Source organism: Cervus canadensis, chromosome 8 (assembly GCF_019320065.1).
Source record: "Cervus canadensis isolate Bull #8, Minnesota chromosome 8, ASM1932006v1, whole genome shotgun sequence".
Lineage (NCBI taxonomy): Eukaryota > Metazoa > Chordata > Mammalia > Artiodactyla > Cervidae > Cervus > Cervus canadensis.
The window spans coordinates 44,243,264-44,259,074 of record NC_057393.1 but is presented as its reverse complement, the minus strand read 5'-3'; the positions used below and the strand labels follow the sequence as shown (position 1 = coordinate 44,259,074).

General features: G+C 38.7%; 1 protein-coding gene and 1 pseudogene across 1 annotated transcript in view; both read left to right on the top strand.

Annotated features, from left to right (window-relative positions):
* PCDH15 (protocadherin related 15) overlaps positions 1–15,811 on the top strand; it is a 1,286,954-nt gene that overhangs the window by 1,197,519 nt on the left and 73,624 nt on the right. The gene's annotated exons all lie outside the window — the stretch shown is intronic.
* On the top strand, positions 6,709–9,987 carry LOC122445992 (annotated as a pseudogene).

The window sequence follows — 15,811 nt, the reverse complement described above, 5'->3', positions numbered from 1 at the left end:
GTCTTGTCCGACTGTTTGTGACCCCATGAATCACAGCAGGCCAGGCCTCCCTGTCCATCACCAACTCCCAGAGTTTACTGAAACTCATGTCCATCGAGTCGGTGATGCCATCCAACCATCTCGTCCTCTGTCATCCCCTTCTCCTCCTGTCCCCTATCCCTCCCAGCATCAGGGTCTTTTCCAATGAGTCAACTCTTCGCATGAGGTAGAAAAAGTATTGGAGTTTCAGCTTCAGCATCACCTTCCAATAAACACCCAGGACTCATCCCCTTTAGGATGGACTGGTTGGATCTCCTTGCAGTCTAAGGGACTCTCAAGAGTCTTCTCCAACACCACAGTTCAAAAGCATCAATTCTTCAGCACTCAGCTTTCTTCACAGTCCAACTCTCACATCTATACATGACTACTGGAAAACCATAGCCTTGACTAGATGGACCTTTGTTGGCAAAGTAATGTCTCTGCTTTTTAATATGCCATCTAGGGTGGTCATAACTTTCTTTCCAAGGAGTAAGCATCTTTTAATTTCGTGGCTGCAATCACCATCTGCAGTGATTTTGGAGCCCCCAAAATTAAAATCTGACACTGTTTCCACTGTTTCCCCATCTATTTCCCATGAAGTGATGGGACCAGATGCCATGATTTTAGTTTTCTGAATGTTGAGCTTTAAGCCAACTTTTTCACTCTCCTCTTTCACTTTCATAACAGGCTTTTACAAGTCAATATCAAATGGATGAGTGAAAGCAAAACAAAGAGCTCAAGATAAAAATGATAGGAATCAGACTGGAATAGACACTGAATAAAGACCCACTCCATCCAGTACTCTTGCCAGGGAAGTCCCATGGATGGAGGAGCCTGGTAGGCTACAGTCCATAGGATCACACAGAGTCAGACACGACTGACGTGACTTAGCAGTAGCAGCAAAGACACGAAAATCAGCAAAAATTGTATAAAGAGGCATCTGATTTTATTAACTACTAGGGCATTATAAAATAAACAATATGAAATCACCACATGCTCATTATGATAGCTAAAATAAAAAAGACAAAACCAAATTTCAAAACATCTAGAATTCTCAAATATTGCTGATGATATATAAGTTAATACAGTATTTTGGAAAATGGTTTGACATCATTTACCCTGGCAGCTGAGATGGTAAAGAATTCACCTGCAGTGCAGGAGCCACAGGAGAAACAGTTTCGATCCTTGGGTTGGGACGACCACCTGGAGAGGTATATGGCCACCCACTCCAGTATCTTTGCCTGGAGAATTCCATGTATAGAGGAGCCTGGCAGGCTAAAGTCTGTGGGGTCGCAGAGTCAGACAAGACTGAATGACTTTCACTTCACTTCACTTCCCTAAGTGTGAACATAGATATATCCCCTATTCATTATTTCTACTCCTAATGTTTTGCCTTAGGAGTAAAACTGCATACAGATGTTCATAAGAGATATGTACAAAAATCCACTATTTATAGATACGTTAATTATTTGCAGTATCAAAAATCTGCAAACCATTTCAATGTCCAGCAACAGTACAAACATTAATACATGTGAGCAAATGAAGTCATACAAAAAAAAAAAAAAAAACCACACAGTATTTCTTTAAGTCCATTTATATAATCTCCAAAAATAGGAAAAACTAATCAGAACAGTTATTATTTTTGGCAGGGGGGTTGGAGGTAGGGGGGCACGGGGCTGATAAAGCTCTATTTCTTGATCTCGATTCTGATTCTATCTAGATATGTAATTTAAAAAATAAAGTGTTAAATGCTTAAAAGCTCTAAATTCATAAAAGCAAAAAAGGAGAAAGTTATTTGTCTTTCTGGTAATTCAAGCTATTTTTCTTGGAAGATACAAATAATTCTGGCCAAAGTGGAGGACCTCATATTTTTCTCTGTGTAGTTAATAATAAGGAATTACCTAACTTTATTTCTTAGTGAAACAAAGCCATGTAGTTTTCTTATGATTTTTAGCAGGAAAGCTTATTTTGGGAAGATGGGACACCATGTTATTGATGGCTTTGAGGAATGCCAGTAATCAAACATGGTAGGTTGAGTCTCAAAGATGGGATTAGTGAAGACAATGCAAGTTGGTTTGAAAAATAGCATGAGATTATCTGGTTCTTGGTTTCAGAATTCAAAATTGTAAGACAGAGAGATAAAATTTGGACCTTAAAATTGTGTAATCACATTTACAGGCAAGAAACAGACTGCTAAGCCCTTGCAAAACACATGAGCACAGGCAAAAGCCTTGCTGATGATAGCTTATGGTGAACTATGTTGGATTTGTGATCTCTGAAGAAGATTTAGCTTCAGGACCAGGAACCAGGCTTGATCACTCAAGAGTTTTTGTGTAGCAGAGTTTTATTAAAGTAAGAAACGGGACAGAGAAAACTTCTGATATAGACATCAGAAGGGGGACAGAGAATGCCTTCCTTGCTAGTGTTAGCAAGGGAGTTATATACTTTAACTAGTTATTACAATAAATCAAAAGAATGTCTCAAGGTTGTAAAGATCTTACTAAACCCACTCCCATAATTTACTTTTTAAGATAACAGGATTAGCCAGAAGGTTTTCACCAGGCTTCCATGGTGGTTCAGAAGGTAAAGCATCTGCCTGCAATGCAGGAGACCTGGGTTCAGTCCCTGGGTGAGTAAGATCCCCTGGAGAAGGAAATGGCAACCCATTCTAGTACTCTCGCCTGGAAAATTCCATGGATGGAGGAGCCTGGTAGGCTACAGCCCATGGTGTTGCAAAGAGTCAGACACAACTGAGTGACTTCACTTTCAGGAAGGATAAACTGTCCTCAAGCAGGATACATTGTTGTTACGTAATCCCTAGTACAGAGTTTAAACTAAGTTGTTTGTTGTGTAATCATCAGTTCCTGGCTTAAAGAAAAAAATGTTTTATGTGACTAAAACTAAGGAAGGTAGAGGAAAAAAAAAGACGTTTGTCCTTTCCTCCTCCTTGAGAATTCCAGACCGGTATCTCTGCTTCGAGAGTCCCAGATCCCTATCTCCTCCTCAGGGACCCCGGACTTCTTATCAACCTGCCTAGAGATTGACTCTCTCATTTCCCTCTTTTCTTTTAGGAGAATTGTGTTGCCAAGGGAAAGGGGTGTCGATTTAGCTCCATAACTACTTCCTGTTGTTGAGGGGTGTGGTCCCTAAATTGTTGACGCAACATATTCTCCTAACCCTCATATTGAGGGTCTCTGATCCAAGTAACAGTTGGAGGAGGTTGTGGCACTCTTAGGAGCCTGGACAACCATTTGTAACTTCAACCTTTCAGACGGTTAGAAACAAACCCCATTAAACAGTTACAGATGTAAGGCAAAATAGTCATTAAACCAAGTTAAAATCAAAATTAAAAGTCACATTATGTCCATAGTTACATCAGTCCACCTTAGGATTGTTAGATGTCATCACAGAGTTGAAGAAAGTCCTTTCCTTAAAGTGGGGAAACCCACCATGGGAAGTCTTCACCATGGGAAGTTGATGAGGAGGGGAGTGCTCCTCAGACCCAGTAATTAGACCAGCTGTGGAATGAGGCATAGAAATATGTCCAGGACAGGAAGGCATTGTCTTGAGGATCAAATGGCAGACTCAGGACTTTTGGAGTCAGCAGAAGCAAACCCACATAGATTCTCAGGCCCATCTCAGTTCCTGGTTCAAACACTGGCTTGTTTGACTCAAAGGCTGGGTAAGAAGTTAATCTCCTGGTAATGTCTGTTGAAAAGCTAAAAGCTGAGTCACATACTTAACTTTAAGGTGTCAGGATCTATGACAATATCTGTGCACAAAAACAGTCTGTCAGAGAGACAGTCCCTTCTTCTAGGGGCAGTTTGAGCCCTCATTAAAGCTATAGGTAGAATGTAAACCGACTATTTTGTGTCTCCTGAGTTAGCTTACATGGGTGTCTTTAAATAATGCCATTAGCCTTTTCAACTTTTTCTGAAGATTGGGATCTCCAGGAACAGTGTAAGTGATATTCTCTTCCTAGAACTTTTGACACCCCTTGAGTTACAGCAGCTTTAAATGTGGAGCATTGTTGCTCTGAACTTTATAGAGTTGAAGACCTCACTTACATCATAAGAAGTCAGTACAGTAAGATTTTGCTCATTCATTAACCTCCAGCTTTAGTGAATACTGCTTTTGATGTGAAAATAGGTGAGGGTCATTGAGCTTGATAAAGATATGAACAGCATTTTGTGCTCAACCCAAAGTTTTTCCATCAGTCCACATTTTAGGATTTACAGTTTGTTCCAGTAAAAAGTGGGTTCCATATTTGTGAAAATAGAGGCCTGGACCTTGTTCAGTATATCCCTCCCCAGAAAGGGTGAGGGAGACTCTGGCGTGATTAGAAACTCATGAGAAAACAGCACAGAGTCCCAGTTGTAGCTTAAATGATGACTGATATAATAATCTTTGGCTCATCCAAACAGCCACAGTATGGTAGTAGGTTGGAGGAAAGGAGACCAGGGGCTTTAGGGAGCAGGGAGAAATGTGCCCCAGTGTCCGAAAGAAATCCACAGTTATTAATACCTGGATTTCCTCAGGTGTAATTAGGACAGGAGCTTGTGTGGGGACCCCTGGGCACCTCCAGCCGTGATTGTCTTGAGAATCTGACTCCTGGGGCCTACACCTCAGAGGGCAGTCACTTCTCCAGTTAAGATCCTTTGCAGACTGGACCTGGAGCTGGGGGCAGCTTAGATGCCCGAGGGCAATCCCACTTGAGATGCCCCTCCTTTCCACAGAAATAACAAGTCCATCTCTTTTCACCTAGGTTCCTCTGGGCATTTTTCTCAAGCTGTTTCAGAGCAGGTCTAACAGCCATTGTTGGGGCTTCAGTCTTTTACTTGGTTCTTTTTTCCTGTTATTTTCCTCCTCATATTCTCTACCATAATATACCATCTGAGCCAGTTGCAACAGATTATCTAAAGACTGGTTTGGTCCATACATCTGTTTTTGTAACTTAGAGCAGATATCTGGAGTTAACTAAGTGAGAAATCTATCTTTTAAGATAATTTCTCCCTCTGTAATTTTGAGATCAATGTCAGTAAACTTGTGAAGAGCCTCCTGTAGTCTATACTAGGAGTTTATCAGGAGTTTCCTTCTCTCCCTGTTCTATGTCAGCCAGCTTAGCATAAAGTCTTAGCACGTGCTCACTTGAGTCCTACAAGAATAAATCCAGCAAAGTAGCTCTGTTATGGGAACTGTTTGACTCCCAGTAGGAAGGAGGGCTATTTTGTGTTCCCTCTTTCCCCTTGTCTCACATTCAAGCCATTCATCTCCAAAAGTAGTAGCCTCCCCCAAAACTCAAGTTTTTGAGTCAGGAATCAGTGTCTGTCCCAAGACACGCATTATATCTCTCCAAGTAAGCTCATAAAGTAAAGTTAGTCCCGTAAAGGCTTCTATGTACTTTTTGGATCCTCTCAATAGTATTGACCACAATTGGTACTGTTTGAATTTTTACCAAAACTGGGGCAACCCCTCCTGAAAGGGTGCCCTGATTCTCAGACTGTTCAGTTGGGAGCCCCTGATACAGGGGCAAAGTAAGAAAACAGGAGGCAACTGAAGATTTCACACCCAAATCTGCACCCTTAGGACACAAGCCTGGCATGTGTCTTGCAGAGAGAAAAAGAGCAACACATCTGTCACTTCTACCCATTTCTCTTGTTTTCTATGGAAGCAGTCTAGTTGTAAAACAGTATTGTAATTGAGAGACTTCAACTGGCCAGCATTGCCCGTCTTCCAAAGGATACTGTGGTCATTCAGTATCACAGAAGAAGATCAGGCATGCCTTTTTAAACTCTGGGGATCAAACTTGCCCCAGCTGTTTTTTAAAATACATTTTAAAGGAGTGGTTTTAGAACTGCTAGCTCCTATCTGTAACAGAGAAAAAAGCGGCATCCACACTCTTGGCTTCTTTCCACCGGAGGCGTCCCTCCCTGCTCTAGATGGGGGTATAGACAGACCTTCCACTGAAGCTTTCCTTCCCTGGTCAGACTTAGTCTGTCCCTTACTGACGCAGGCACCTTACTCGTTCCTTCCAGTTCTACCAACGAGATGGGGTGGAGATGCACCAGGGATAGATAGACCTGATGGCATCCCAGACTGATTTCTAGTTTCTTACCACCAAGATCTTTGTTTGGTTTGCCAGAGTAGCTTCCCAAGCTATGACTACTAAGGGAAGCATCCATCTTACATGTGCCCATGCACATTCCTGAGTACAGTCCTGACTGCAGCAGAAATGGTGAGTCATAAAGGGATGAACAACAACCAAGATGTTGAGTGTCACCACACCAGTATAGCAAAAGAGGTGGTGGAGGGTTGGCCAGCGAGGAAAAAGTGATTTTTGTCCTCAGGCTACTAGGGCCAATCCTTCCAGTTCATTTCCACAGATTATACAGAAAGAAATATCTAAGGAAGTGAGACAAAATTCATCAGAGAGCCTCCTCTGGTCCACTAAGAGCTAGCGCTATCAACGGAAGAAACCCATTGCATTTCCAGTGTGACCAGATCGGGCAGTTCCCGATCTATGTCCTCAAAAACCTCATGGTCACCAGCAGTACTTCTGTCCACATAGATGGGAGACACAGCTGTGACAAAGACTCACTTTCAGGTCGCTGGTCCCTGAGGCAGGCAGCCAAGAGAGTGATCTAGCCTGAGAGACGTTCCTGGAGCTAGAGTTCCGCCTAGTTCCCGAACATGCTACTGGAGCTAGAGTTCCACCTCGTTCCGTACATGCCCCTAGTAACTTTCTAGCAAGGCTTGCCTAGTCTAGCAAGGCTAAGCGCTTCCATACATGGGAACTAAGTAAAAGTACACAATAATAGCATAGATCACAAGTCCCTTGAAAGTGTATGATCCGACAGGTTAAGTTAGTAGCTCTAGTTCCCCACACAATTATGAAATGGTCAAAGAGACCAGGAAAAGGTGACTGAGAAAGGCAAGTTCAGTCCACATGCTTCTCCCATTTCTGGCTGCTCCCCTCGCAGGGACGTTGGTGTCTCTTGGCACTGACAGGTTGGTTAAAACTCCAATAAGGCTTCCCTTTTGGGGGCTGCCTTCAGTCATTGCGAGGCACCACAAAACCACAGAGCAGATCTCATCACTTGCTTGCACAGGGCATGTTCATTCATTCACACAAGCACACCATAGAGTTGGTAAGGTAAAGCAGAAAACGTGTATACTGAGAAAGCAGAGAGGCTAGAGCTCTGGATGTTCTTACCTTGTCCTGAAGATCCCGGATGAGCCCCCAAGATGATAGCTTACTGTGAACGATGTCGGATTTGTGATCTCTGAAAAAGAAGATTTAGCTTCAGGACCAGGGACCAGGCTTGATCACTCAAGAGCTTTTGTGTAGCAGAGTTTTATTAAAGTAAGAAAAGGGACAGAGAAAGCTTCTGACATAGACATCAGAAGGGGGACAGAGAATGCCCCCCTTGCTAGTGTTAGCAAGCGAGTTATATACTTTAGTTGTTACAATAAATCAAAAGAATGTCTCAAGGTTGTCAAGATCTTACTAGAACCACTCCCATAATTTACATTTTAAGATAATAGGATTAGACAGAAAGTTTCAGGAAGGAGAAACTGTCCTCAAGCAGGATACATTGTTTTTATATAATCCCTAGTACAGAGTTGTTTAAACTGAGTTGTTTGTTTGTTGTGTAATCATCAGTTCTGAGCTTAAACAAAAAATGTTTTATGTAACTAAGACTAAGGAATGTAGAGGAAAAAAAAAAGATATTTGTCCTTTCCTCCCCCTTGAGAATTCCAGACCCCTATCTCCACTTCCAGAGTCTCAGGCCACTATCTTCTCCTAGGGGACACTGGACTTCTTATCAACCTGCCTAGGAATTGACTCTCACTGCTGTGTTATGATATAGGGTACTGATCAGGAATCCAAGCTGGTAGGAAGAATAAGTGAGAGGAAACAGACTGAAGTCTTAGATGAACCAGGTGAAGGAAGGATTTAGGTGCTTAACAGAGAAGAAACATCACTGGAAAAACAGTATGCTCTCCAGGCCTAGAAAGCCCCAGAGGTGAGATCAGAACACACTGACTGCAGGGTTCAGTAACTAACTCTGAATGGGGCAAGGCCAGGCGATACTGAGACAACTGCTTTTGAGGGAGGGATTTTTTGTGAGTTTACTATTCCTGGTTAGAGCTAAAATTAGAGGGTGGGATGAGACTGAGACCAAAAGTACAAAATAGAAAAAGAAAAAAATCACATCTGTAGGCAGGAAATGAACAGAATAGAAATACCTCTGCTCCTTCTATGATAGCAGAAATGACTAAGGGAACTAGGGAACTTTTCATTTGAGTTGATACTGATTAAAGTTTAATCAAATATTATGAATATGAATTTCATAAATCCCAAGATTATGAAATTCCATGTAAATGAATAAGAAAGAAAAGTCATAAACATAAAGTTTCAATATTGAAATCTATATATTTATCAAAAACATAATGAAGAAAGCAACCTGGATTTATGAGGATTTGTAAGCATCACATCTCACTAGCGGTAAAGAACCTGCTTGCCACTAGATACAAGTTCAATACCTGGAGGAAGGTATGGCAACCTACTCCAGTATTCTTGCCTGGAGAATCCCATGGACAGAGGGCCTGGTGGGCTACAGTCCATGGAGTCGCAAACAGTGGAACATAACTGAGCAACTGAGCACACATTATCTTCACACTGCATTATGAAGCATTTTTGTGTGTATTTTGTCAGTAATTGTCAGTGGCTTAATACTTCCCCTTCAGGAAGCCATAGCAAATTTAAGAGAAAAAACAAAAAACAAAAAACTATATATATACAGATGTGAAGTCTGAGAAACAAAGCCTACAGCATAGCTAGGAGAAATTTCAGCCATCAGGTAGTACCAGTATCAGCTTATCCAGCGAAGAGTTTCTAAAAAGATCTTTTACCCCCTTTTTTTCCCATGGAAATTAAACGAGCAAATTTTGATTTCCTGCTCTACAACCAGTATCTAGGTCACCATAGAGACTGGACAGAAGTTGATGAGAGATACTAGAGTTTTTGAATTTGGTAGACCAGAAGTGCTAAAATTCTATTCAGATATTGCCATACCAATTCTGAAAGACCACCAGATTCTATTCTAAGTTCAAGTATGTGGTATAAACCCAGTGGACACATATATTCACTCTGGTACTTAGAGTAGAAAACCATTTCTACCCTATAATCCTGGCTTAGATGTGGCTAGAATAATAGAAGCTGTTGGAGAGACTACATCTGCTTTCAAGAAAGGTGACAGAATGTTCACTACCAGTATGATCTCTGGGGACTCTGCAGATTATGCTCTGGCAGCAGATCACACTGTTTACAAACTGCCAGAAAAATGAGTTTTAAACAAGGAGCTGCCATTGGTAGCCCATATTTTGTTGCTTTTTTTGAGCTCTGCTCCTCAGTGCCCATGTGCAAGCTAGAGAAAGTGTTCTGGTTCATGGGGCTAGTGGAGGAGTTGGAATAGCAGCATGCCAAACAGTTAGAGCTAATGGCTTAAAGGTTTGGGGCACAGCTGGTACTGAAGAAGGACAAAGATTGTTTTGCAAAATAGAACCCACAAAGTGTTTAGTCACAAAGAAGCTAACTATATTGATAAAATTAAGAAATCTGTTGGTGAAAAAGAAATTGATATGATTACTGAAATGTTAGCTAATGTGAATCTGAGCTATAATTTGAATCTTTTGTCACATGGAGGATGAGTAACAGTTGTTGGCAGCATTGAAATAAACCCACAGGACACCAGGAGAAAGGAATCTATTAATAGCATAATAGGAGTTGCTCCCTATTCAAGGAGGAATTTCAGCGGTTTGTAGCAGCCTTTCAAACCAGAATGGAAATTGGTTGGTTGTGACCAGTAATAGGTCCCCAGTATTCATTGGAGAAGATGGCCCAGGTTCATGAATATATCATTCTTCAGTGGTGCTACTGGGAAAATGATTCTTCTCTTTAAATAATCAATCCTTTTATACATTTCCTATGTAATTAGAGGTATCTTGAGTGAGTGAGTGAAAATCGCTTAGTCATGTCTGACTCTTTGCGACCCCATGGACTATGCAGGCCATGGAATTCTCCAGGCCAGAATATTGGAGTGGGTAGCCTTTCCATTCTCCAGGGCATCTTCCCAAACCAGAGGTCAAACCCAGGTCTCCCATGTTGCAGGCAGATTCTTTACCAGCTGAGCCACAAGGGAAGCCCATAGAGAAATTTTGCTTGTTGCTGGTTGAATTTTTTTTCTTTTTTCTAATTGAACCTAAAATACTGTGTAAATTTCAGGTGAAAGTGAAAGTGAAGTCACTCGGTCATGTCCAATTCTTTGTGACTCTTTGGACTATAGCCCACCATTCTCCTTTATCCATAGAATTTTCCAGGCAAGAATACTGGAGTGGGTTGCTGTTTCCTTCTCCAGGGGATCTTCTCAACTCAGGAATTGAACTGGGGTCTCCTGCATTACAGGTGGATTCTTTACCAGCTGAGCCACAGGGGGAGCGCTTGGAAGAGGTATTTTACCTCAGTTTTCTGTATACCACATTTGTTTTAATTAGCATTTATTTGATTCAGTGAGTTCTTATAGTTAAGAAAAAAAGATTTAGAGATCATAGGCATTGGATTACAATTTATTTTATAGCTGTCAATAGTCTATATGCCTTCTACCTCTTATTAAGGAATCATCATAATAGTAAATAGGATGTTAGTGGTCATTTGGCATCAGAGGACATTACAGGAATTTCTAACTGACTGCTAATCATGAATTCCATACTTTTGACTAAAACATGCTAATTTAAGATAAGACTGCTTGACTTCCAAACCTACTTCTTATACAGTTTCTTTAGTCTCTGATTAGCCCAGAACTATGTTGGATTTGGAAGATTTTCTGGACAAACTGAGACCCCTTTTCCCAACTAATCTCATCTAATTCTCCAAGTCTCTCAGAAGGGCAAGATAAATAATGTGCATAGAAATTTGTTAGTTTTCCAGTATTCCTCAATATTTTATGACAATCACTAGGCTATTGATTGATTACTAATGACTCATATATTCTGTGAGGTCAGTAACCTTATCTTTGGTATAATATGATATTAGGTACATAGCTTCCAAGTAGATACTTATTGATTGCTGTTGCTACTGCTGTTTAGTCACTGAGATTCAACTTCAAGTTAGACTTAGAATTATCTCTTTGTAGGATGAGGATCATGTATTTTTATTTAAATTAATGAGTGATCTGACTTTGTTATAATATAGTAACTTCAATACATTCTAGATTATTCTTTTAAAAAAGTATTTTTTTAAAAAGGCCATACTGATTTTTTTTGTGTTCTTGTCCTTATCATACCATATGATAGCAAACCACAAAACTGGGTGAGCTTATCTTCAGCAATTAACATATGTATGAGAAGTGGCAGAGTCTTGAAGTTCTCACAGAAAAAAATAGAAGTATAATCAAGAAATCTGTAAAATTTTTAAAATAGTCTTTTTCTGTAAGAGGGCACTAAAGTCATCTTAAAAAAAAAAAAATCCCAAATTCAAAAAGACTATCAATTTCAGAGTCTTAAAGAAATCCCTTAAATTCCCCCCTTAGAGATAGATGTGGTCAAAAAATACTATTTTTCAAAGAAAAAGTATTAATAGAAAAGTCTGAACAGCAAAAATTTATCTTTCAATATTATAAAATGAACTATCTGTTAAAAAGTTGAAAAATGAAACAGTCATTTCTCTGGCTTTAATGAATCACAACATGACACATAATCTTTTCTGGCACCTCCTGAGCATATCAGTGTTATGTTAATAATCATGGAAATTAGGGATAACTAATGAGAAAAGGAAAAGGACACAATGAAAATGTGTAATCTCACCTACATTTATAAGGATCTGATTAACACCAAATGCAATTAAAATATTGAATTCTCTTTTAGCATGTCATTTAACGGAGCAGCAAGACCAGGATAAGGGCATAAACAACTCCATTTCCTGCCAGTGTTTGTGTTCTGCTTTATTCTGAAAGAGAGATGTGGGGATGAAGCTACTTGTCTTAATTTAATTCCTACTGAACCCTGGTAGTATCTTCACAGAAGGGAAAAAAATGAGAACTGTTAAATGCAATTTTTAATGAAATTTATTGGTTTAGTACAGGGGCTATCTGTCTCTGTAGCAAGGAGCTAGGAATAATCTTCACCACATACTTCTCTAGGTACAAGTCTGATGGCAAATCCTACATGAGACATAGGGTCAAAGATGAAAGGTTTTGCTCATCAACTGTTTGAGTTGAGTTTATTTAGCAGGTCCTCTGGCTTTGCTCATGGCTGAGTGGTAAAGAATCCATCTGCTGATGTAGGAGACACAGGTTCAATCCTTGGGTGAGGGACATTCCTTGGAGAAGGAAATGGCAACTCACTCCACTTTTCTTGCCTGGGAAATCCCATGGACAGAGGAGCCTGGAAGGCTGTAGTTCATGGGATCACAAAGAGTTGAACAGGACTTAGTGACCAAAGAGCAATAACCGGGTCCTCTACGGTTTGGAATGCCATTTACAGAATGAATTTATTTCTTTCTGCCTATCAGAGTTAAGAAAATTAAATGATATTCTATTCATAAAGTGCTTAGCCTCAAGAAGGACACTGGTTACAACCTTCAGATTATTTTTCATGTTTTCCTAGATCTTTCTTGAGTATAATCTTCTATTCATTACTCTCTTTCAGTGCTGACAGTCAACCTACATTTAATGACTTCAGTCATTGCCAGTGCCAGTTCTTCATTGGCTAAAGAACTATTTAGATTAGAGCAAGCTAGCCAAAGGCAATTAGGTTAAAGACAGGTAGGCCAGTGCTATTTTTTGGCCAAAGCAAACATATGAACACACAAACAAAAGCTAGCAATTTTATTACGAATAAATGCTATCTAGTTTTTGTTGGTGGCTCAGTAGGAATCTCCCCGCAGTGCAGGAGACCTGAGTTCGATTCCTGGGTTGGGAAGATCCTCTGGAGAAGGGAATGGCTATGCACTCCAGTATTGCTGCCTGGAGAATTCCATGAACAGAGGAGCCTTGTGGACTACCGTCCATGGGCTCACAAAGAGTCGAACTTGACTGAGGGAATAACACTTTCACTTTCAATGTCTTTCAAACTTTAACCTTCATGTTCTCTGTGGTGGTTTTAAAACAATTTATAGATTTTTTTTTCTGTTTGTTAATAATTTTATTTGATTATCATAACTTTTATCCTACTCTTAATGTTATGCTTATCTGGATATTCTCTCTTTTGTTTGAAATAAAGAAAATTCTGAATGTCTGATTAATGACTGAGAATACTAGGTTATAAAGTCACAAAGATGGCTTGCCTTTGGTTACAGAAAGTATATATGTGTGTCTGTATATACAGTCTGTATATATGTGTATGTGTGTGTATAAATAGATATATACTTTGTATATACATTGTAAATATAAAAGGGCATATGTCACTCTTTGTGACCCCATGGACTGTAGCCCACCAGACTTCTCTGTCCTTGGGGATTCTCCAGGCAAGAACACTGGAGTGGGTTGCTGTGCCCTGCTCCAGGGGGATCTTCCCAACTCAGGGATCGAACCAAGGTCTCCCACATTGCAGATGGCTTCTTTACCTTCTGAGACACCAGGGAAGCCCAAAAGGGCATATATAAAGATATTAATAATAACAATAAGTGGATGACATTGTAGAGGTTTTAATATTCCTTTATTAATTTGCATTTTCTGGTATTTCTCTACTAAGCAAGAAGTAATAAAATATTTCATATATTAGGCACATTATAAATAATTATAAACCATTTATTACTTTTTACATTTACAAATAACAGAGTAAGAATAATTAGACAGAAATGACTTAGGAATTTTTATAAAGGAGAATAGAAGTGAAAATAAAGATACTTTAATAATTTTGCAAAATTAGGTTGATAAATTTACACCATCCTATCCATGTTTCTCAAAGAATAAAGCTGTTACAAAAACAAGCTTTCTAAATACTAACCCTTTGCTGTATAATCTCTAGATGAAATTTTAATGTTGGCCACTATGTTTTATATTTTTTGGGGGCCAATTCACTTCAGAATTTCATTCAACAAAGACTATTTTATAGGTATTTTAGTTTGGCATTACAGCTGTTTTTTTTTTTTTTCTTAGCAAACTTGTTATATGGGAGATATGAACATAAAATTCATCATTTTATAAAATAGAAAAATATACATATATATGTACCTGTGTATATATGTGTGTGTGTGTGGAGAGAAAGAGTTCTAAAACACTACCAAGAACATTAAATGGAGAACATTTCAGAGACCAACTTCTTTTGTTGAAAGTGTTTTTCATGTTAAAATATTTCAACATATATATTCAAGGAGACAGGTTTTATTGCCGTCCCATGTGCAAATAGCACCATTGCAATCTGTAAATACACTCTTCTTTACTTTAGTGTCACTTGAACAATTCAAAAAGCTTTTCTTTTGGTGTCCATTAGTTTTATCACAGCACTTTAAATTCAATGTTTTTTTTAAAGTTCTCAATTTATTTTCCAAAGTAAAAGGTTTATAAATAGAATTATATTTTCCCTTGATATACTTTTTTTCCTGTAAAGTGACAATTAAGGTTTTTCTTCTTATAGTAAAGCTTTTTGTTTGAGCTTGTTAGTTTCTTATTAGATAGGCAATAAAACATTGTCAAATAAAATGAATAGAGTTAAACATTCAGATTTAATTTTGAAATGCTTGGCTATCCCCTGACTTTATATTAGAGTTAGTAATTGAAGGACAAGTAGGTTTCTTATACATTATTCATATGCTAAACCTTTTTGCTTTAATTAAAAGTGCTGTTATGTAACTTTTAACATTAATTCTGCCTTAATATTGTAAAAATAAATGTCATGATGTTTAAACAAAAAGATACTCAAATCTTTTTGTGGAACAAGTGGTCCAAATTAATTCACAAATGAAGGACATACTGTGTTAAGTCATCTAATGATGAGGACAAAAACACCTTTAAAAATTATGTTCAAAAGGATTGAGCAAAAAATATACTTTAAATTTAAAATTTTAAAGTAGTGGCATTGGCCAATGGGGATTATGAAATACAAAGATGAATTAGAAAATAGCCCTGTTCCCAATGAATATATAGCCAAGTGCAAAAGATAGAAAGTAATGTGTTTTTCAATGTACAAGAGGTAATAAGAAACAGAAGAGATAAGCTGAAAAGCTCCAGAGTATTCATAGCAAAGATGGTAAGAATATAGAAGAACCATAACTAAACTTGATTGTTCGTACCAGGCCCTGCATTTTGTACCTCAGTGAATAGTCACAGCCACCCTATTCAGCATGTCCTATTTTATTCATTTATAATGAGGAACTAAGCCCTAGAGAGTTGTTTGCCCAGGTTCATATAGTGATTAAGTGGTAGACTCAAGCATATCCATCACTTCTAAATACGAATCTCTGATATTCTACTGATATTTGAGCCAAATATTATTTGACCATTTACTGGACATTATCCCAGAATAAAAGATATAAATGGAAACAAATTTTATGTGTAATGAAGACACAATTAAATATTAGAATATGCCAAGGTAAAAAGTATACTAAAAATATATAAAATATACTGCTGAAAACATGCAACACTCCCTAGGGGATAGCCTTCAGAAAAGCAGTCTTAGTACAAAAAAAAACCTGTTTTAGTACATTAATCAACTTTGCATTTATTCAATATATGTGTGTGTACATGCCTATACACACAAGTGCAATAGTGTAGTTCAGGAGTAAATATGGCCT